Source organism: Diabrotica undecimpunctata, chromosome 3, assembly GCF_040954645.1.
Source record: "Diabrotica undecimpunctata isolate CICGRU chromosome 3, icDiaUnde3, whole genome shotgun sequence".
Classification (NCBI taxonomy): Eukaryota; Metazoa; Arthropoda; class Insecta; order Coleoptera; family Chrysomelidae; genus Diabrotica; species Diabrotica undecimpunctata.
Genome location: NC_092805.1, coordinates 77,817,186 through 77,839,800, shown reverse-complemented (window position 1 = coordinate 77,839,800; position 22,615 = coordinate 77,817,186). Strand labels below are relative to the sequence as shown.

The following is a 22,615-nucleotide window of genomic DNA, read 5'->3' as shown; positions in this document are numbered from 1 at the left end:
GAATTACAGTCATTGTTAGAAGCATCGGGCGAGGACGATGTAGATTAAATGAATGGTGGAAGTGACTGACGAAATACTTTCACAAAGTCGTTCAGAAAAATCGAGGATTGCGTTTTGGAAAGACACAACACAAACAGAATTTAAGACTTTTCTCGAGCTTATGTTCCATATGGGGACAATTAAAATGAACCGTCTGCATGACTACTGGAAAAGTATAGGTATCTTCTCTAATAGTGTTGACCTGACTAGACAATTGTCCATAGCCCATATGAAGAAATAACCGAATCCTCACTTGTCAAAGAAACTAAAAAAACGTTAAGTGGTCTAAAAACTAAAAAGTCCCCTATTCAAACTGGTTTTTAATAAAAAATGTAATAATATGTTAAAAGTTTTTTTAATATACCCTAAAACTGAAAACGCAAAGAATCGATTGCAAGTTACAAAATACTTATAGAGTCATACGGGTTTTGGACAAGTACAGTTGTTTAAATAATCGCTTTCTGTGATAAATAAATTGAATAAATTGTAAAATATTTTTTGATCTGCTTGATATTTAGCACACTTTAATAACTCATCAATTGCCATGATTTTAAGTAGCTATATTATCTTTCGTTAGTCAAAAAACAAAGTTATTAACATTTATAAATTACTACAAACATATAATATCTTAGAGTTTATGGTTTTTTTGGAATTATCTCAATTATTAATGTATTTAAATTTGGTATTTCTCTACATAGAAAACTTTTTATGGTCTACAACTTTTATTTCAATTATTTTTCTTTAGAATGTATACAAAACGTTTTATAAGCAAAATTTTTTTTGCCTTTTAAGATTGTTTAAAAAAACAAAGCAAAATCAACTGTACGTCTTTACGAATTTTTCGTCGGCTACCCCTCATACTATTTAGAATTTAAATTTCTGTAAAATTTTTTAAAACTATTTAGCGAGGTTCCGTGAACTACTTTCTTATGGCATGGTCAAAGTCAAATAATATTTTTTTTTTTGTGATTAAGCCACAATTATTGGTCGATATTGAGATGAAAATTACATTTTTAATTTACTAATATTTAACGATACGATTTCCAATATTTAACCTTGTTTATTGTACAAATTATGTAAAAATGTGTATACACATTTTGTACAAAAAACGTTTTTTGAGAACGATTTCCTGAATGGAAATCAAAATGTTAAACATTAAATAATTAAAAATGTGATTCTCATCCCAATTACAACCAATATTTTTGACCTTATCCCATAAAAATCTAATATTTATCTTAAACTATTCACTGATAGCTTCGATTAAACAGCTTGGAAATTGAAATATGTAAAATATTCCTCTAGACAACTCTCTGGGAAAAAATATCTAAATTGAATAAATATAACAACTGAACGTTGATATAAAAAAAACTAGTTGGTTGACCCCAGCCGGTCGGCAGGTAGTTTCAATGTCTTCATTTGAACTTGACCCAAACCGATCGATATTTTTATGTTTTCAAATATTATTTAAGTATTTACACTGGCAACATTTATTGGCTTTAAAATGATACCAAATACAGTAATTTTACCTCCCAATGTTAAAATGATGGTTTGATGTAAAAAATTTAATTTATAAAAAAATCGGATTATTGAAAAACCGACAACGGTGCCAAGCCTGCAAAGGTGCACTAAACGAACATAAACGACTTATAAAGGTTTTTATCGCGGTTCTCAAAGAATTAGTTTGTAAGTACTTTTTTAAATTATCTTTATTATATCTATTATGAAACACACATATATATCTAACCTAGCCAATGTAAATTTAAAATAAAATATCTTTAAATTGAAATTCTTATGAAACTAATTAAATTCTATAGACAATGTAAAATTAAACAAACTATCTTCAAAATTGAAATTGTTATGACACGAACTAAATTATATTAACAAAATTTTATACCTTTCTGTCACTGAATGCCTAAATGAACTGTTTTCCACTATATAGATTATAATTACCACTCAATGTCTTCTTCTCAGCTTCGGTTATCCTTGTTTTTGTGAAATTACTTTTTCCAATTATCAGCTTCCACCAATTTAAGATATTTTTCTTCACCAGCATTTATAAACCACCAAGCAAACCAGCAAACAGCATTTATTATTATTCTTCTTTTCAATATCCAATCACCAAATATATTATATATTTATATTTATTCTTCTTTTCAGTATACCAATATCCAATCACCAAATATATTATATAAATTTAATTTTCAATTAATACTTCTTGCATTATCCAATCTCCATTTATACATAACATAATTTTTAATCTTCAATAATATTTTCTTTATACTGTTTCTTAATCTTCATTTAACTCACTATATTGAACAATTGGACCTTCTTACTATCTTGAACTTACTGAAATGTAACTGATTGACTGACTCTAACTAACTTTCATACTAAAACTGGCCATCTTGAATCCAAATCACCGAGTATTTATACCTTTTTAGTCTTCCAGAACCATCTGGTAAGAAATCCTATTCGATTTTGTTCTATTTCCTCTATATGGATGTTCTAGAAAAAGTATATGTTCGATCCACAGACATAACCATTATTCGAGAATGTACGACCGTAAACAAAGGTCAAATTCTGTATTCTGGAGAATTCTTTAATTTTCTATTAATAATTTTGTTAACATTTAGGCTTTTCAGATCAGAATATACACTTAAATCAGTAACTAACACTCTAATTTAATAAACTACACATTTTAAACAACATATTATTATAACCCCACTTTATATTCGTAATCATTACTTAAACGTCACTTTAAAGAGTATTTTTGGTTGCCTAGTCACATGGCTCCCTTAAATATATCTACAACATTATAATTACTAAAATAAAACTTTTTTTACACTTATTACATGCTAATTTCTTAAAAATGCCCTCACATAAATAATTTTTATTAAATTCTCTAGTATATAATTTCTTAAAATAACCAAATACTTTTTATATCTAATATTATCTAGTATATAATTTATAAATTATTTTCTTTAAACACCAATCATCTCAATACCCCAAAATTAAATTTAAAATACATAATTTACTTATTATTTTTTTAAATATTAATTTTCTTATCCACATACCTTAGTAAATATAATAAATTAAATAATTTAATTTCTTTGTTTAAAAATGTTTTATTAAGTATGCCTATGTTTCCATGTCTACGTCAAACTGTCATGTCAAATGGAAGTTTGTATGTTTATTTATAGACAAAATCTAGGAATTATTTCCATTCAAAAACTTTCATCCATATGAATTGGTAAGTTTTACACTTTATCATATTATTTTTAGAAAGACAATTATAGAATCCATTTTGTATCTAACCCCAAAATATGATTTTTAGGGTACCAACAATTGTATTAAGATCCATATGTATAAGACAATAAATATGATGTCAAATTGATTCACAACAATGAAATCTACCATCTATCTATGAAATGGATCTATCAGTAAGCTGTTAGTGTTGTTATTATTAGTGTTATACTTAGATCTGGTATCATCCTTTTATAATAATTAATTATTCCAATGAATCCTCTTAAAGTTTTTAAATTGTGTGGCGTTTTATATTCCTGAATGATGAATTCGAAAACATAAAAATATCGATCGGTTTGGGTCAAGTTCAAATGAAGACATTGAATCTACCTGTCGGCCGGCTGGTTTCAGCTGGCTGGGGTCAACCAACTAGTTTTTTATATCAACATTCAGTTGTTTTTATTCAATTTAGATATTTTTTCCCAGAGAGTTGTTTAGGGGAATATTTTACATATTTTAATTTCCAAGCTGTTTAATCGAAGCTATCAGTGAATAGTTTAAGATAAATATTAGTTTTTTATGGGTGTAAGTCAAAAATATTTTTCGTGATTGTGATGAGAATCACATTTTTAATTATTTAATGTTTGACATTTTGATTTCCATTCAGGAAATCGTTCTCAAAAAACGTTATTTGTACAAAATGTGTATACACATTTTTACATAATTTGTACAATAAACAAGGTTAAATATTGGAAATCCTATCGTTAAATATTAGTAAATTAAAAATGTAATTTTCATCTCAATATCGACCAATAATTGTGGCTTAATCACAAAAAAAAATAATATTTGACTTTGACCATGCCATAAGAAAGTAGTTCACGGAACCTTGCTAAATAGTTTAAAAAAATCTTATACAGAAATTTAAATTCTAAATAGTATGAGGGGTAGCCGACGAAAAATTCGTAAAGACGTACAGTTGATTTTGCTTTGTTTTTTTAAACCCTCTTAAAAGGCAAAAAAAAAATAATCTTTTGCTTATAAAACGCTTTGTATACATTCTAAAGAAAAATATTTCAAATAAAAGTTGTAGACCATAAAAAGTTTTTTATGTAGAGAAATACCAAATTTAAATACATAAATAATTGAGATAATTCCAAAAAACCGTAAACTCTAAGATATTATGTTTGTAGTAATTTATGAATGTTAATAACTTTGTTTTTTGCCTAACGACAGGTAATATAGCTACTTGAAATTATGGCAATTGATGAGTTATGATGTGCTAAATATCAAGCAGATCAAAAAATATTTTACAATTTATTCACTTTGTTTATTACCGAAAGCGATTAGTTAAACAACTGTACTTGTCCAAACAATATGACTCTACCAGTATTTTGTAACTTGCAATCGATTCTTTGCGCTTTCAGTTTTAAAGTATATAAATTTATTATTAAAAACCAGTTTCAATGGGGGACTTTTTAGTTTTTAGACCACTTCACGTTATTTTAATTTCTTTGACAAGTAAGGATTGTCTATTCCGTTATTTCTTAATATGGGCTATGAGCAATTGTCTAGTCAAGTCAACACTATTATAGAAGTTACCCATACTTTTCCAGTAGTCATTCAGACGGTTCATCTTAGTTATCCCCATATGGAACATACGCCCGAGAAAAGTCTTAAATTCTGTTTGTGTTGTCTCTTTCCAAAACGCAATCCTCGATTTTTCTGAACGACTTTGTGCAAATATTTGGTCAGAGTCAATTAGAGTCACTTCCACCATTCATTTAATTTACATCGTCCTCGCCAGATGCTTCTAACAATGATTGTAATTTAGCAGTGGTCAATCTGCGTTTATTGTTCTGATGCTATTTTCTTGTGGCATTTTAAAGTAATTACTATTTAAATGGGAATAAGTCACAATTAAAGGTTAAAGTACGTTTATTGACGTTTCAAAATTTCCGATTTCTGAAAGTGGATTTCCGAAGTGGAAATTGAAACGTCAATAAACGTACTTTAACCTTTAATTGTGGCTTATTCCCATTTAAATAGTATTTAATCTACGTTTATGTTCACATCTAGCTTTTTTAGATGTCGAAGGCATATTATTTACATCCATTTTTTTATAAATACTATAACTCACTTTTACGGAGGTAATTAACAATAACAGCGTTCTACTAGAAACTGTCAACTTACGACTTCCAATACTATAAGGCTACTTGAGGCACAATACGTTTTTACTCAAAAATAGTTCCTGTATAAGAAAAATTGTTTTTTAATGTGCTTCAATGAAGCACACTAGACATATTGCAGTTTTGCCATCACATTCTTCAGAGTATATTTTAACTTTTTTAACTTGTCTATCTTCCTTTCTACTAGTCACGCTTCTTCTTAAAATTTTGTAACATCTTGTACACTTTCTTCTCTTTGTATTATCTACATCGCTTTGCCTGAGATGGCATTTTTGGGTAAAACTTGTCGTGAGGGTTACAACATTTCTTTATTTGCAAATGCCTTCGCGAACTCCAGTCTGAACTCAAGGATAGGTTGTCGCTTTTTTTACGTTTTCTATTATTTATCAACTAAGCATTGACTACTGCGGTATTAAATATTAATTCCACTGTCACTTTCCGATACCACTTCAGAATTTTGCGTATTGGGCTTTGGTAAGAAGCCACTTGATCACTGAAATCAACACTCTTTTTCATTAAGCTATAATCGAGAATAGTTTGTCGTTTTAGTACTTGTGTATAATTTTTCTTTTCATTTGATTAAACCAAGATACAACTATGATGTTTAAATGTTGTAAGGATTAAAACTGGTCTTTTGTCGACCCATTTTATCACTTGTAAAATCAATAATAGGGTTAAGTTTCATCGTGAGTAACTGGTTGCAACTTTTTTAATCTAAATTTTGGTTTTACATGTTTTTATAGTAAAACATCTGCACATGAATATTTCGTTTCTTGAACAATGATTTCAATTCATCGACCAATATTCTAAAATAAGGTGTTAAAATACGTCGTCCGGAATATTATAAACTGTTTCTCTTTCACAAAGCATTGAAAATATGGTTTACATTCTATATTTAGAAAAATCTTTTACTGCAACTCTTGTTCGACTAAACTAAACTAAACTAAATTAATATACAAAACAAATTAATCTATTTTTTTTAATCACTGGTGTCTCGTATATCCGGACCTCTTATCGCATTTCAAACATAATTCTCAATTAGCAGTGCGGTACAAGATACATTTGAGTCGTATAATCTTAAAGCCGTAATAAGACCGTAATAAGCCGTATGTTATAAATAAATATATCCCTATAAGAATTATCTTGAAAGATGAAAAAAATACAATAAAAAAGTGCAATATTAAGTGTTATTTAAAAAATGGTAAGTCATTCACGGACGTACAGGTAAAAACAAAAGTTTTCAGTGTTTTCAGTCATACCGTTACATTATGTCACATTATAACGTCGAATATTTTATGGTCCCCTTTGGGTTATAAAACGAATGATCGACTTTTTCTCGCACAGATCCAGCCTATGTAACTTTACAACACGAGTCGTTTGCTGGGTATTAAAGAACCGTCTATGGCCATCATATAATTTTACGCTAATATTTCACGTTCTACGACGCATTGCACGTTTGACACACTGTCTTGTTTAGTTTTCTGTCATTCTATTTGTTAAATCCTATCTCATTCTCGTCACAGCGTCAAGGAGCAGTAAATGTGTGCAGTGAACGGAAGGCATATGTCTAACAGTGAACGTTGGAAATTTTTCGAGTTTATCATATCGTCTTCTTTGAGTGCCTCTCCTATCAGAGATTGGATATCATTAGGGCGATTCTAATTTTATTTACTGCTGTTTTGAATAATTAGTTAGTGGTACAGCCAAACCACTCTCTTAAATTTCTCATCCAGAACATTCTTCTATGACCTGGATTTCTGCGTCCTTGGATTTTTCCTTGCATTATATTTTGTAGAAATGTGTACTTTTGTCCTCTCATCAGGTGGCCAAAGTATTCAAGTTTTCTCTTTTTTATATTCAGTATAACTTCTGAATCGTTATTTATTTTGCGTATTACCTCTTCATTTGTAATTTTATCCACCCAACTTATTTTTAGTATACGGCGGTAGCACCACATCTCAAAGCTTTTAAGATTTTTAACATTCTTCTGTTTAAGAGTCCATGCCTCAACACCGTTAAGCAAAGTACTGAATACATACTAAATAGTTAACTAATAGTGGACGTATGTAAAGAGATGTACGACGTAATCGTATGGTATTCGCGAAATCCTGTCACGTGATATGCCACACACTGTGCGTTAATTCGTTTTATTGCTGCCAGTTTAAGGTGTTATTAGATGCCGTCATGTTTAATTTCTCTCCACCATCGTATTATCTCCGTTAAATCCTATCATTTTAGGCTCCATATGTCATGATTAGACCTATAGGACCCGAGATACGCAACTAAGGCTCTTTTGATATAACATTTATAGGAGCAAAGATATATACCTAAGGTCCTTTTGACGTGTTGATGTATTTGATTTCTACGTCGTAGTATTCTATTGGTTAAATATTATCATTTGAGGTACTATACGTCACGATTGGACTAATAGGATTGAAGATACACAACTAAGGCCCTTTTGCCAGGCTACTCTATTTAATTTTTGTATCTCATTGTACTCTATTAGTAAAATTCTATCATTTGAGGTACGAAACGACACGATTGGACTAATAGGACCGCAGATACATAACTAAGGCCCTTTTGACAAGCTGATGTATTTTATTTTTCTATCTTATTGTATTCGATTGGTTAAATCCTATCATTTGAGGACTGTACGTCACGATTTGGCCACTAAAAACGAAGATACGTAACTAAGGCCCTTTTGACGTGATGCTGTATTTGATTTATATGTCATTGTATTCTACTGGTTAAGTGCTATCATTTGAGGTATCGTACGTCACAATTGGACTAATAGAACCGAAGATACATAACTAAGGCCATTTTTACATGATACTTTCTTTAATTTTTATACCTCATTGTATTTTATTTGTTAAATCCTTTCATTTGAGATACTGCACGTCATGATTGGACTAATAAAACTAAAGATACAAAACTAAGGCCCTTTTGACATTGTTCTGCATTTGATTTTTCTATCCCATTGCATTCTTTATGTTAAATCCTATCATTAGAGGTACTACACGTCACGATTGGACTAATAGGACCGAAGATACGTGACTACGGCCCATTTGACATGTTGCTGTATTTAATTTTTTTATTTCATCGTTTTCAATTGGTTAAATCCTGTCATTTGAGATACTGTACGTCACGATTGGACTTATAGAAACGAAGATATATAATTAAGGCCTTTTTAACATGCTGCTATATTTGATTGTTTTGTCTTATTATATTTTATTGGTTAAATCCTATCATTTGAGGCGCTGTAAGTCGCGACTGGACCAATTGGAGCGAAGATACAATAGGTAGTTGCAATATATCATAACCCGTTACTTTTAACCAAACATGATGCCAGAATGATTGGTGGATGAAAAATATATATATATATATATATATATATATATATATATATATATATATATATATATATATATATATATATATATATATATATATATATATATATATATATATATATATATATATATATATATATATATATATATATATATATGTTCGGATAAGTTTCCGCGGTCAGATAAATGAAAATTACTGAGTTCTCGGGAAGAACCGCGTTGAGGATTTAAAACTCGACGTTTCGGCACCCATTTTGGAGCCATTATCAAGAGGGATACGGTTCGGTTCGAGTTCGGGGTCTCAATCTGCCTACTCCCCTCACTCGAGACGTACCAGTATCGTGTTCTATATTGCAAGAACTGTCTCTCGGCACTGAGGTCTCAATCTGCCTACTCCCCAGTGTCGAGTGACAACCGGTCTTACCCTGTGTGGCTGCTTTTATACTCGCTGTATGCGCGGGAACGGTATGCGCTGACGTGGTCTGAACTGACGTGGCCTGAGCGGTGTGGGCGGGAGGTCGCTGAAGAAGGGGTCGCCATGTTGCCGGCAATCGTTTCGCGTCATCGCGCGTGTTCAAGCTGTGAGGCCGTTTTTCGATTTCGATAGCTTCACGAATGATTCTCGCTTTTAATGATCGGATGGGAGCGATGGTTTTTGCTTTTTCGAAATCTATTTTGTGGCCTGTCTGAATATGATGTTGGGCTAGGGCTGAAGTGGTATCGGAATGTTTGACTGATAGAGAATGTTCGTAAATACGGTTATGGATTCGTCGGTTTGTCTGTCCTACGTATGTACGTGGGCAACTGGAACAAGGTATCTCGTAGACACCATGGTCTTCATTGGGGATTTGGTCTTTTACGGATCTAACGAGATTGGACAATTTGGAATGAGTGGTGAAGATGGTTTTGATATTAAGAGGGATAAGAGTTCTACTGATCTTGTCAGTGACACCTTTAATAAAAGGTAGAAAGATTTTGGGTTGATCCGGCGGCAAGGTTTCTTCTTTGAATGGAATGGGGTTTAGAAGTTTTTGAATGCTTCTATTGATTTGGGTTTTGTGGTAGCCGTTTTGTAGGAGTGTTTGTCTTATTGAATTGATTTCGGATGACCTGTGATTGTTGTCGCTAAGTCTTATGGAACGGGAAATAAGAGTGTTGATGACTGAATTAAGTTGGGCGGGGTGATGATGTGACTGGGCATTGAGATAGCGGTTTGTATGAGTGGGTTTCCGGTACACGGAATAGGAAAAACTGTGAGGTGGATTTTTCTGAATAAGAACATCAAGGAATGGCAAAGACGCTTCAGACTCAACTTCCATCGTGAATTGAATGCTGGGATGTATTCCATTCAGATGGGAGAGGAAGAGATCTAATGCGTCTTTACCATGGGGCCAAATGACAAAGGTGTCATCAACGTACCGTAACCAGCAGGTGGGTTTGAGATTTGACGAGGACAAGGCTACTGTTTCGAAATGTTCCATGTATATATCTGCTATTACGGGAGAGAGGGGCGATCCCATTGAGGCACCTTTGATTTGACGATAGAAACGATTTTGGAACGTGAAGTATGTATTAGACATGCAGTGTTTTATAAGAGATAATGTGTCTTGGGGAATTTGATGTTTAGAGTCCAAGATGGAAATGGTTTCATCGATGGGAATGTTGGTGAATAAAGAAACAATGTCAAAACTGACTAGTATGTCTGAGGGCGAAATAGAAAAGTTTTTCAGAAGATCAATGAAATGAAAAGAGTTTTTGACAAAGGACGAGGCGTTTTCGGCTAATGGTTGTAAGGATGAAGCGAGATGTTTTGCCAATTTCTGAGTGGGACAGTTGTATGCACTGACGATGGGTCTTAGGGGAACATTGGGCTTATGGATTTTTGGAAGGCCGTATATCTTTGGAATTCGGGATGATTTTTCTCTGGGTATAAGAGATTTTTTGAGGTCTGGAGATAGAGTAGACTTATTTATAACTGATTTGGTCGTTTTTTCTAGATATGTGGTTGGATCATTTGGGACATGTTTGTATTCTGTGGAATTCAGAAGTTCGGACATTTTGTCGAAATAGTTAGAAGAGTTGAGAATGACGGTGGCATTACCTTTGTCGGCCGGAAGGATGACGATGTCAGGGTTGTTGTAAAGTTCTTTGAGGGCACGTCTTTCTGAAAGACTGATATTTGAAGGTGGGGGTTTGGAAGTACGGAGAATTCTGGCGACATCTTGTCTGGCAACCTCGGCTTGGTCGGAAGGAAGATGGGAAATAGCTTCTTCAGTTTGACAAATAATTTTCTCAGTTGGAATGGAAAGAGGAGTGACAGAGAAATTGAAGCCTTTTGACAGAGCTTTGGTAGCTGAATCGGATATGTGAATATCTGAGAAATTATGGACAACAGTAGAAGGTTGTTGATTTGAAACGGGCGGTGGATTTTGCTGAGAGATAAGTTGGTCCAGTTTGCGTTTCTGGGTTTGGGTTTTGCTGTCAGAAATGTGTTGGGCTTTTTGGTGAGAAAGACGATCGAAAGTGTCCCATAATAATGGATGGATATTGAAAGAGTGGATGTCATTGTAGGTTTTAAGAAGTTGGGAATTTGTTGTATCTAAGTTGCGTCGGGTGGAATGAATTGAATTTCTAAGAAGCGAAAAACCAGTGGCTCTAAGAATTCTGGAAATTGATGAAGATTTGGTGTGATGTTTAACTTGTAAAGATTTTGGAATGACTTGATGGTCACGACATGATTTAAGAAAAGCAAGATCACAGAGAAGACGGTATTTGCGTGTTAGAAGATTAGAAAAAGATTTGGTAAGAATGAAAAATTCCTCCCCGTAGAGGCGAATAAAATGTTCGGATAAGTTTCCGCGGTCAGATAAATGAAAATTACTGAGTTCTCGGGAAGAACCGCGTTGAGGATTTAAAACTCGACGTTTCGGCACCCATTTTGGAGCCATTATCAAGAGGGATACGGTTCGGTTCGAGTTCGGGGTCTCAATCTGCCTACTCCCCTCACTCGAGACGTACCAGTATCGTGTTCTATATTGCAAGAACTGTCTCTCGGCACTGAGGTCTCAATCTGCCTACTCCCCAGTGTCGAGTGACAACCGGTCTTACCCTGTGTGGCTGCTTTTATACTCGCTGTATGCGCGGGAACGGTATGCGCTGACGTGGTCTGAACTGACGTGGCCTGAGCGGTGTGGGCGGGAGGTCGCTGAAGAAGGGGTCGCCATGTTGCCGGCAATCGTTTCGCGTCATCGCGCGTGTTCAAGCTGTGAGGCCGTTTTTCGATTTCGATAGCTTCACGAATGATTCTCGCTTTTAATGATCGGATGGGAGCGATGGTTTTTGCTTTTTCGAAATCTATTTTGTGGCCTGTCTGAATATGATGTTGGGCTAGGGCTGAAGTGGTATCGGAATGTTTGACTGATAGAGAATGTTCGTAAATACGGTTATGGATTCGTCGGTTTGTCTGTCCTACGTATGTACGTGGGCAACTGGAACAAGGTATCTCGTAGACACCATGGTCTTCATTGGGGATTTGGTCTTTTACGGATCTAACGAGATTGGACAATTTGGAATGAGTGGTGAAGATGGTTTTGATATTAAGAGGGATAAGAGTTCTACTGATCTTGTCAGTGACACCTTTAATAAAAGGTAGAAAGATTTTGGGTTGATCCGGCGGCAAGGTTTCTTCTTTGAATGGAATGGGGTTTAGAAGTTTTTGAATGCTTCTATTGATTTGGGTTTTGTGGTAGCCGTTTTGTAGGAGTGTTTGTCTTATTGAATTGATTTCGGATGACCTGTGATTGTTGTCGCTAAGTCTTATGGAACGGGAAATAAGAGTGTTGATGACTGAATTAAGTTGGGCGGGGTGATGATGTGACTGGGCATTGAGATAGCGGTTTGTATGAGTGGGTTTCCGGTACACGGAATAGGAAAAACTGTGAGGTGGATTTTTCTGAATAAGAACATCAAGGAATGGCAAAGACGCTTCAGACTCAACTTCCATCGTGAATTGAATGCTGGGATGTATTCCATTCAGATGGGAGAGGAAGAGATCTAATGCGTCTTTACCATGGGGCCAAATGACAAAGGTGTCATCAACGTACCGTAACCAGCAGGTGGGTTTGAGATTTGACGAGGACAAGGCTACTGTTTCGAAATGTTCCATGTATATATCTGCTATTACGGGAGAGAGGGGCGATCCCATTGAGGCACCTTTGATTTGACGATAGAAACGATTTTGGAACGTGAAGTATGTATTAGACATGCAGTGTTTTATAAGAGATAATGTGTCTTGGGGAATTTGATGTTTAGAGTCCAAGATGGAAATGGTTTCATCGATGGGAATGTTGGTGAATAAAGAAACAATGTCAAAACTGTGTCGAGTGAGTAGGCAGATTGAGACCTCAGTGCCGAGAGACAGTTCTTGCAATATAGAACACGATACTGGTACGTCTCGAGTGAGGGGAGTAGGCAGATTGAGACCCCGAACTCGAACCGAACCGTATCCCTCTTGATAATGGCTCCAAAATGGGTGCCGAAACGTCGAGTTTTAAATCCTCAACGCGGTTCTTCCCGAGAACTCAGTAATTTTCATTTATCTGACCGCGGAAACTTATCCGAACATTTTATTCGCCTCTACGGGGAGGAATTTTTCATTCTTACCAAATCTTTTTCTAATCTTCTAACACGCAAATACCGTCTTCTCTGTGATCTTGCTTTTCTTAAATCATGTCGTGACCATCAAGTCATTCCAAAATCTTTACAAGTTAAACATCACACCAAATCTTCATCAATTTCCAGAATTCTTAGAGCCACTGGTTTTTCGCTTCTTAGAAATTCAATTCATTCCACCCGACGCAACTTAGATACAACAAATTCCCAACTTCTTAAAACCTACAATGACATCCACTCTTTCAATATCCATCCATTATTATGGGACACTTTCGATCGTCTTTCTCACCAAAAAGCCCAACACATTTCTGACAGCAAAACCCAAACCCAGAAACGCAAACTGGACCAACTTATCTCTCAGCAAAATCCACCGCCCGTTTCAAATCAACAACCTTCTACTGTTGTCCATAATTTCTCAGATATTCACATATCCGATTCAGCTACCAAAGCTCTGTCAAAAGGCTTCAATTTCTCTGTCACTCCTCTTTCCATTCCAACTGAGAAAATTATTTGTCAAACTGAAGAAGCTATTTCCCATCTTCCTTCCGACCAAGCCGAGGTTGCCAGACAAGATGTCGCCAGAATTCTCCGTACTTCCAAACCCCCACCTTCAAATATCAGTCTTTCAGAAAGACGTGCCCTCAAAGAACTTTACAACAACCCTGACATCGTCATCCTTCCGGCCGACAAAGGTAATGCCACCGTCATTCTCAACTCTTCTAACTATTTCGACAAAATGTCCGAACTTCTGAATTCCACAGAATACAAACATGTCCCAAATGATCCAACCACATATCTAGAAAAAACGACCAAATCCGTTATAAATAAGTCTACTCTATCTCCAGACCTCAAAAAATCTCTTATACCCAGAGAAAAATCATCCCGAATTCCAAAGATATACGGCCTTCCAAAAATCCATAAGCCCAATGTTCCCCTAAGACCCATCGTCAGTGCATACAACTGTCCCACTCAGAAATTGGCAAAACATCTCGCTTCATCCTTACAACCATTAGCCGAAAACGCCTCGTCCTTTGTCAAAAACTCTTTTCATTTCATTGATCTTCTGAAAAACTTTTCTATTTCGCCCTCAGACATACTAGTCAGTTTTGACATTGTTTCTTTATTCACCAACATTCCCATCGATGAAACCATTTCCATCTTGGACTCTAAACATCAAATTCCCCAAGACACATTATCTCTTATAAAACACTGCATGTCTAATACATACTTCACGTTCCAAAATCGTTTCTATCGTCAAATCAAAGGTGCCTCAATGGGATCGCCCCTCTCTCCCGTAATAGCAGATATATACATGGAACATTTCGAAACAGTAGCCTTGTCCTCGTCAAATCTCAAACCCACCTGCTGGTTACGGTACGTTGATGACACCTTTGTCATTTGGCCCCATGGTAAAGACGCATTAGATCTCTTCCTCTCCCATCTGAATGGAATACATCCCAGCATTCAATTCACGATGGAAGTTGAGTCTGAAGCGTCTTTGCCATTCCTTGATGTTCTTATTCAGAAAAATCCACCTCACAGTTTTTCCTATTCCGTGTACCGGAAACCCACTCATACAAACCGCTATCTCAATGCCCAGTCACATCATCACCCCGCCCAACTTAATTCAGTCATCAACACTCTTATTTCCCGTTCCATAAGACTTAGCGACAACAATCACAGGTCATCCGAAATCAATTCAATAAGACAAACACTCCTACAAAACGGCTACCACAAAACCCAAATCAATAGAAGCATTCAAAAACTTCTAAACCCCATTCCATTCAAAGAAGAAACCTTGCCGCCGGATCAACCCAAAATCTTTCTACCTTTTATTAAAGGTGTCACTGACAAGATCAGTAGAACTCTTATCCCTCTTAATATCAAAACCATCTTCACCACTCATTCCAAATTGTCCAATCTCGTTAGATCCGTAAAAGACCAAATCCCCAATGAAGACCATGGTGTCTACGAGATACCTTGTTCCAGTTGCCCACGTACATACGTAGGACAGACAAACCGACGAATCCATAACCGTATTTACGAACATTCTCTATCAGTCAAACATTCCGATACCACTTCAGCCCTAGCCCAACATCATATTCAGACAGGCCACAAAATAGATTTCGAAAAAGCAAAAACCATCGCTCCCATCCGATCATTAAAAGCGAGAATCATTCGTGAAGCTATCGAAATCGAAAAACGGCCTCACAGCTTGAACACGCGCGATGACGCGAAACGATTGCCGGCAACATGGCGACCCCTTCTTCAGCGACCTCCCGCCCACACCGCTCAGGCCACGTCAGTTCAGACCACGTCAGCGCATACCGTTCCCGCGCATACAGCGAGTATAAAAGCAGCCACACAGGGTAAGACCGGTTGTCACTCGACACTGGGGAGTAGGCAGATTGAGACCTCAGTGCCGAGAGACAGTTCTTGCAATATAGAACACGATACTGGTACGTCTCGAGTGAGGGGAGTAGGCAGATTGAGACCCCGAACTCGAACCGAACCGTATCCCTCTTGATAATGGCTCCAAAATGGGTGCCGAAACGTCGAGTTTTAAATCCTCAACGCGGTTCTTCCCGAGAACTCAGTAATTTTCATATATATATATATATATATATATATATATATATATATATACATATATATACATATATATATATTCTTAAATTTACTATTTCGTTGTATGTAATATTATATTTAACAACGATGCCAAATTTCTGATGCGAAAATGATTGATAATGAAAGTAAGATATACATTTTCATGTATATAATGGCAGCGAGTAAACGGTAAAACCCTGAACTAAATATATATAATATTTTCACTGTACCATCATTTTAGACTCAAACATTTTCTGGAATAAACTTATATAACTCAGTAAGGGATAAAAAGAGGAAGCGGATATTTTAATATAGCAACAAGGTATCAAAACTCTAATCAATGAGATGGTTAAAATTCTTGTAACAAGTACAGGAAAAAAGTTATTAAGGTCTTGTAAAGTAGCGTCGATATACAGATGCTACTTTGCAAGACGATGCTAAATTGATGGTAAAAGCATAATGTATCGATGCGAAAATGATAGTAGGATGTATATATATATATATATATATATATATATATATATATATATATATATATATATATATATATATATATATATATTATATAAATTATAGATATAGCATCATTCACATGGCCGTTAAAAAAATCTGGGCCAATCAAATAGGCCCCAACAATACCAACCGAACCATTTATATAGCAACAAATGTTTTTTCTTATAGTATCACCAAGGAAGCTAAATGTTGGACAAGAGGCTATAGTACAGAAATAAGGATACGATTTTTTACTTCTAAACTTTAATAGAATTCAGGTGCGCAAATACGGACGGAACAATGATATGGTTAGATTCATCAATAGATTTTACAGAACCGGTTAGTCAAAAATTTTCAACTATGCCATCTCCTATTTCTGAGCAAACACACACACACACACACACACACACACACACACACACACACACACACACACACACACACACACACACACACAAACACACACACACACACACACACAAACACACACACACACACAAACACACACACACACACACACACACACACACACACACACACACACACACACACACACACACACACACACACACCCACACACATATTAAAAAAGATTCACTTTTAACTAAATTTTATACATGAGACAAACTGAAATATTAATTCCATTAAAGAATTAAATATGAGTTATATCTAAGGTACATTATATAAAAAGCACATATTTAAATGATCAATAAGCCAAAATGCAAGCTCGTCGTTTATCTATCTATGTATATAAACGGCTATGATAAGTTACACCGTTTGTCCAATAAGGTAACGACGCCACCTAGAAAAAAAATGTGAACTACCAGCATTTGACATTTCAATCATATTTCAATCATATTGAAACGATACGGTTGATTTATTGCTAATGCATTCTAAGATCAGTGACGTATAATATATATTTATTATATGTCATTGGGTAAGATAAATATACACGTACTATAGAAATAAAACAAATAAACGTCAACGATTTACCAAAATAAAATTAAAATTAGGTAAATAGAATTAAATAAAATTAAATCAAGTTAAACAGAATTACGTAAAATTAAATAAAATTAAATAAAATTAAATTTGGTGGCGAAGAGCAGACCAACGTGATAGAGGAAATCTACCTACATGTTGGGCTGACCACATCAGGCGTATCACCAAATATTGGCAACAAAGAGCAAACAATCGTATATAATTGAGGAGTTTAAGGAAGGCCTATGTCCAGAGGTGGACGCGATAAATGAAGGCTGGATGATGATGATGAAAATTAAATAAAATTAAGTAAAAGCTATACCTGGAAAAACACTGATATACCGTTTCTGCTTCATTTCCCATGTAAAATTAAATAAGAAAATGCTAAAGTTCATTCTGCTTATTTTGTAAGCGTTTTGTGGTGGGGGTAGAATAGTCCATCGGATCGTGACGTATGATACATCATTGGACAGAAGACGGGGTAGCGAATATATTGACACAGAAAAAAATACACATTGCAGCATTGCTAAAAGGACATTAGATCATATCTCCTATGGTATTGGTCCGATTGGGGCGTCTGATACGTTAGATGAAGGCGAGGGATATCACGAATATGTTAAGATAATAAAAAGCAAACAACGCGACTACCAAAAGGGCACTACACAGTGTCTTCATTATTAATAAACGTACAGAGACATACGAGGTATCATAGGGTACTACGAAAACAAATAGATTTACTATAAGACAAATTTTGATTTATTGGCTTAAAGAAGGTCTCCGGCTGAACACAAAATAAACAACTGATCGAATCCTAACATGTGACTTAGGACATGAAAGGGGGATATATCGAATATATTCAGATAAAAAAACAAACAAGGCGACTACCAAAAGGGCACTACACAGTATCCTATTTAATAATGAACGCATAACAACATAAATATTACAAGGCACTACAAATAAATTTACTATAAGACAAATTTTCATTTATTGATTTAAGAAGGCCTCTGGCTGAATATATATATATATAAATATATATATATATATAAATATATATATATATAAATATATATACATATATATATATATATATATATATATATATATATATATATACATATATATATATATATATATATATATATACATATATATATACATATATATATATATATATATGTATATATATATATATATATATATATATATATATATATATATATATATATATATAAAGTAGTTAAGTATTATTGACTGACACGTTATGTAAAATAAAGTTTTATTTTGAGGTTGCAGTCATTAATAGGGCAGGAAAGTAAAACTCTTTGTTCTTTAATCAAGCTTTCGCATAATTTATTTGCTTCTTCAGGATATGCTAAAATATGGTAACAGTAAATACAACGAAATTAGAACTAAATAGCATTGTATAAAACTAGTAAAAAAAAAAAAAAACTTACAACATGAGGTTAATCCATTAAATTTTCAAATTTGCAAAACATTAAAACTTAACTTATTTTAAAAATTATACAGTTATGTAAGTACAATATTCCAATTTAATTTAATTTTGTAAAAATTCATTTTGACATTGATTGTTTGATTTATGTCAGAAAGACACTCGTTTCTGTTTATTATATTTTTTGTTGTTGATAACTAGCTCTTGATTGTTATTATGGTTACGTATAAAGTGGCGCCAAATATGAATATTTAAATTTTTTGAAATTCTAATATTTATAGTCAGAAAATCTAATATTGGAAAATTATAGTATTAATTTTCGTAAGATAGAATGTAATTATAGATATTGCTTAGTTTATCAATATCAGTTTTTTTATTAACGCATTGATATTTATTTATGCATACCATTTCTAAGAATTCTCTTTTATTTAATTGGTTTTCGCGTCTTAATATATTAAGACGCGAAAACCAATTAAATAAAAGAGAATTCTTAGAAATGGTATGCATAAATAAATATCAATGCGTTAATAAAAAAACTGATATTGATAAACTAAGCAATATCTATAATTACATTCTATCTTACGAAAATTAATACTATAATTTTCCAATATTAGATTTTCTGACTATAAATATTAGAATTTCAAAAAATTTAAATATTCATATTTGGCGCCACTTTATACGTAACCATAATAACAATCAAGAGCTAGTTATCAACAACAAAAAATATAATAAACAGAAACGAGTGTCTTTCTGACATAAATCAAACAATCAATGTCAAAATGAATTTTTACAAAATTAAATTAAATTGGAATATTGTACTTACATAACTGTATAATTTTTAAAATAAGTTAAGTTTTAATGTTTTGCAAATTTGAAAATTTAATGGATTAACCTCATGTTGTAAGTTTTTTTTTTTTTTTTACTAGTTTTATACAATGCTATTTAGTTCTAATTTCGTTGTATTTACTGTTACCATATTTTAGCATATCCTGAAGAAGCAAATAAATTTTGCGAAAGCTTGATTAAAGAACAAAGAGTTTTACTTTCCTGCCCTATTAATGACTGCAACCTCAAAATAAAACTTTATTTTATATTATATATATATATATATATATATATATATATATATATATATATATATATATATATATATATATATATAAAGAGGTAAACGGTATCGGCATAGCTCGCAACAAAGGAAAAAAATATGTATATAAGATGGAAGGCAACCGTATATACGTATTTCTGACTATTGGTCGTCTTCAGTACGGTGCAGCCAAGTTAGAAAAGGATCATATTAACTTGAGAAAGGATCACTACAGGAGTTAATATGCTCCTTTTCTAACTTGGCTGCACCGTACTGAAGGCGACCAATAGTCAGAAATACGTATAAATTGATTATTTTAAAAATTTAATGACTGACTATAGATGACAATTGATTAGATCTCCTGTCGTATGTGATGGGCAAAGTTACTAGTATAGTATCAAATCAACCAATATAAAATGAAATAGGATTTCTCGTCGATGACAAAAGTTAAAATAAATATTACAGACTATATTTACTTTATAAAATATTACTAACAATTTCTTCCTAACACAACAATAATTTCAAAGAAAACTGTCTTTATTATTATGTTTTGTTAAGTTACTAAAACTACAATTAGGAATATTATACATTAACGTTAAATGTTAAACAAATTGTATTTTCTTAATACTATAATTTTATCCGCGTCGGTTTTATTATATTCATAGATCCACTTTAGCGCAGGACAGTTAATTTGATTTCACTAAATTTCAATTTAAGAAACTTTGGTCATAAAAGTAGAGCTAATATGTGATTAGTTTATAAGGATATCACCCAATTAATCATAATATCCTGACTGCAAACTTCTATTGTTAGCATTTCCACTGCAAATCAAGAATACAACTATTATTCGTTGCCTAATTATATTTGCATATAGTTTTCAAAAAAATAATAATTATTAAAATATTAAATTATTAAAATAAAATTCTACAAGCAAATTACTTTAATATCAAAAACAAAAAACAGTTTTCTAGCAGTATACTAAAGTTCAAAAGACAAAAAAAGATGAATACTTTTATATTGGTTTGAAGACTGCATTATAAATCCTAAGGCAACGGTGTTACAAAGTCAAATAATGATAAAAAACTAAAAGAAATTAAAAATAGATGTGTGCCATAAAGCCAAAGCGGAAAAAGTAAACCAAAAGAAAATGTATAAAAGGCCAGATAAAAAGAATAAGAAGAAATGCGTATGCAAAGAAGATCGATTCATAACGTCAAATACACACATTTTATGTAGAAGCAAAAATCATCGAATGAGATGACAAATGATGAAAAAAAAACCATGACAAAAATCAAAAGAATGAATAAGAGGAAAATCATGCTGTATTATAGTTTTTAAGCCTTCAATTACATATAAGTAGTACACTTTTATTCTAAAATATAAAACCGCATATATATGAAAAGAATGAATCAAGAATGCCACACGTTTGGAATAAAAACTTCAAACTGTGATCAAATAAGCTAAAAACCAATGAAAAAAATAAAAAAATCTTTTATTTAGTATTAGTCTTACCAAGTGTCAGTGCAAATAGTACAAATATTATTTTCATATTTTTTACAGTTAAACTAAGTTTATTGGATTTCAACACAAAACTGAATTATATACATGCTAACAACAATAAGCACTTAAAAATTTTATTATTAAAATATGATCGTATCGAATTCATGTGTAACGCAGTTAATTTTTGATTGAATCTCTATGTTCCGAATATCCATGCCATTGTGGGATTTACCAAATTATCATCTTTTGTACTTCTTCAAACAAATACCACCCACATTATAATTGAGCTTGGCTCGAAAGGAAGTGTAGGAGTAAAATTAAATTGTCTATTTTGTTTTACTTGGTATTAATATATTTTTCTATCAATTGGTTGAATACAGGAATGTTTTTAATCTGTTTATAAAACATAGTATCAATCAGCAATATACAAATTTTGATCTTCGAAAAAAAAAGACATATAATAGCAAAAACAGATTCCTTTTACGTTTTAGAAATTTTTAGTTTATTTTTATTTTAAATGAAAGTTGTTGGTGATTTCCTTCATGAAAAATTTCCAAATTTGCTGCCTTCATCCCAAATCAATGATGGCATTAGTATTAAACAAGTAATGAAAATGAAACAACTTGAAATTACACAATCCAGATATGAAGACCTGGACAAAGAAGTGTGAGATCAAGTACAAGAAGCAAATCGACTGACAGGATGCCTAATAACACTATAAATATGGCGAAACAGACACATTTACACCGAAATAAAGTAAAGAATTTATAAAGCCAGTGTAATACCAATAATAATATATGCCTCAGAAACAAGACCTGACACAGCCATAACACAAAGGCTATTCGAAACGGCAGAGATGAGAGTACTAAGAAGAAATACAGGAAATAGGTTAAGAGATCAAAAGAATAGTAAAGACATTAGAAGAAAATGTAACGTACAGTGTGGACGCTAACGAATGGACACAAAATAGAAAATATAATGGAATACCCACATAAGCAGAATAGGGAAGACCCGT

The 22,615-nt window shown here is 33.2% G+C and overlaps 1 long non-coding RNA gene across 1 annotated transcript in view; it reads right to left on the bottom strand.

The window, feature by feature from the left end:
* Positions 1 to 21,767, bottom strand: part of LOC140435660 (uncharacterized) — a 72,365-nt gene extending 50,598 nt beyond the window's left edge. Inside the window, exon 1 of the long non-coding RNA XR_011950221.1 lies at positions 21,613 to 21,767. This is a non-coding gene — a long non-coding RNA (uncharacterized lncRNA). The remainder of the gene's footprint in view (positions 1 to 21,612) is intronic.
* Between the last annotated feature and the right edge of the window lie 848 nt (positions 21,768 to 22,615).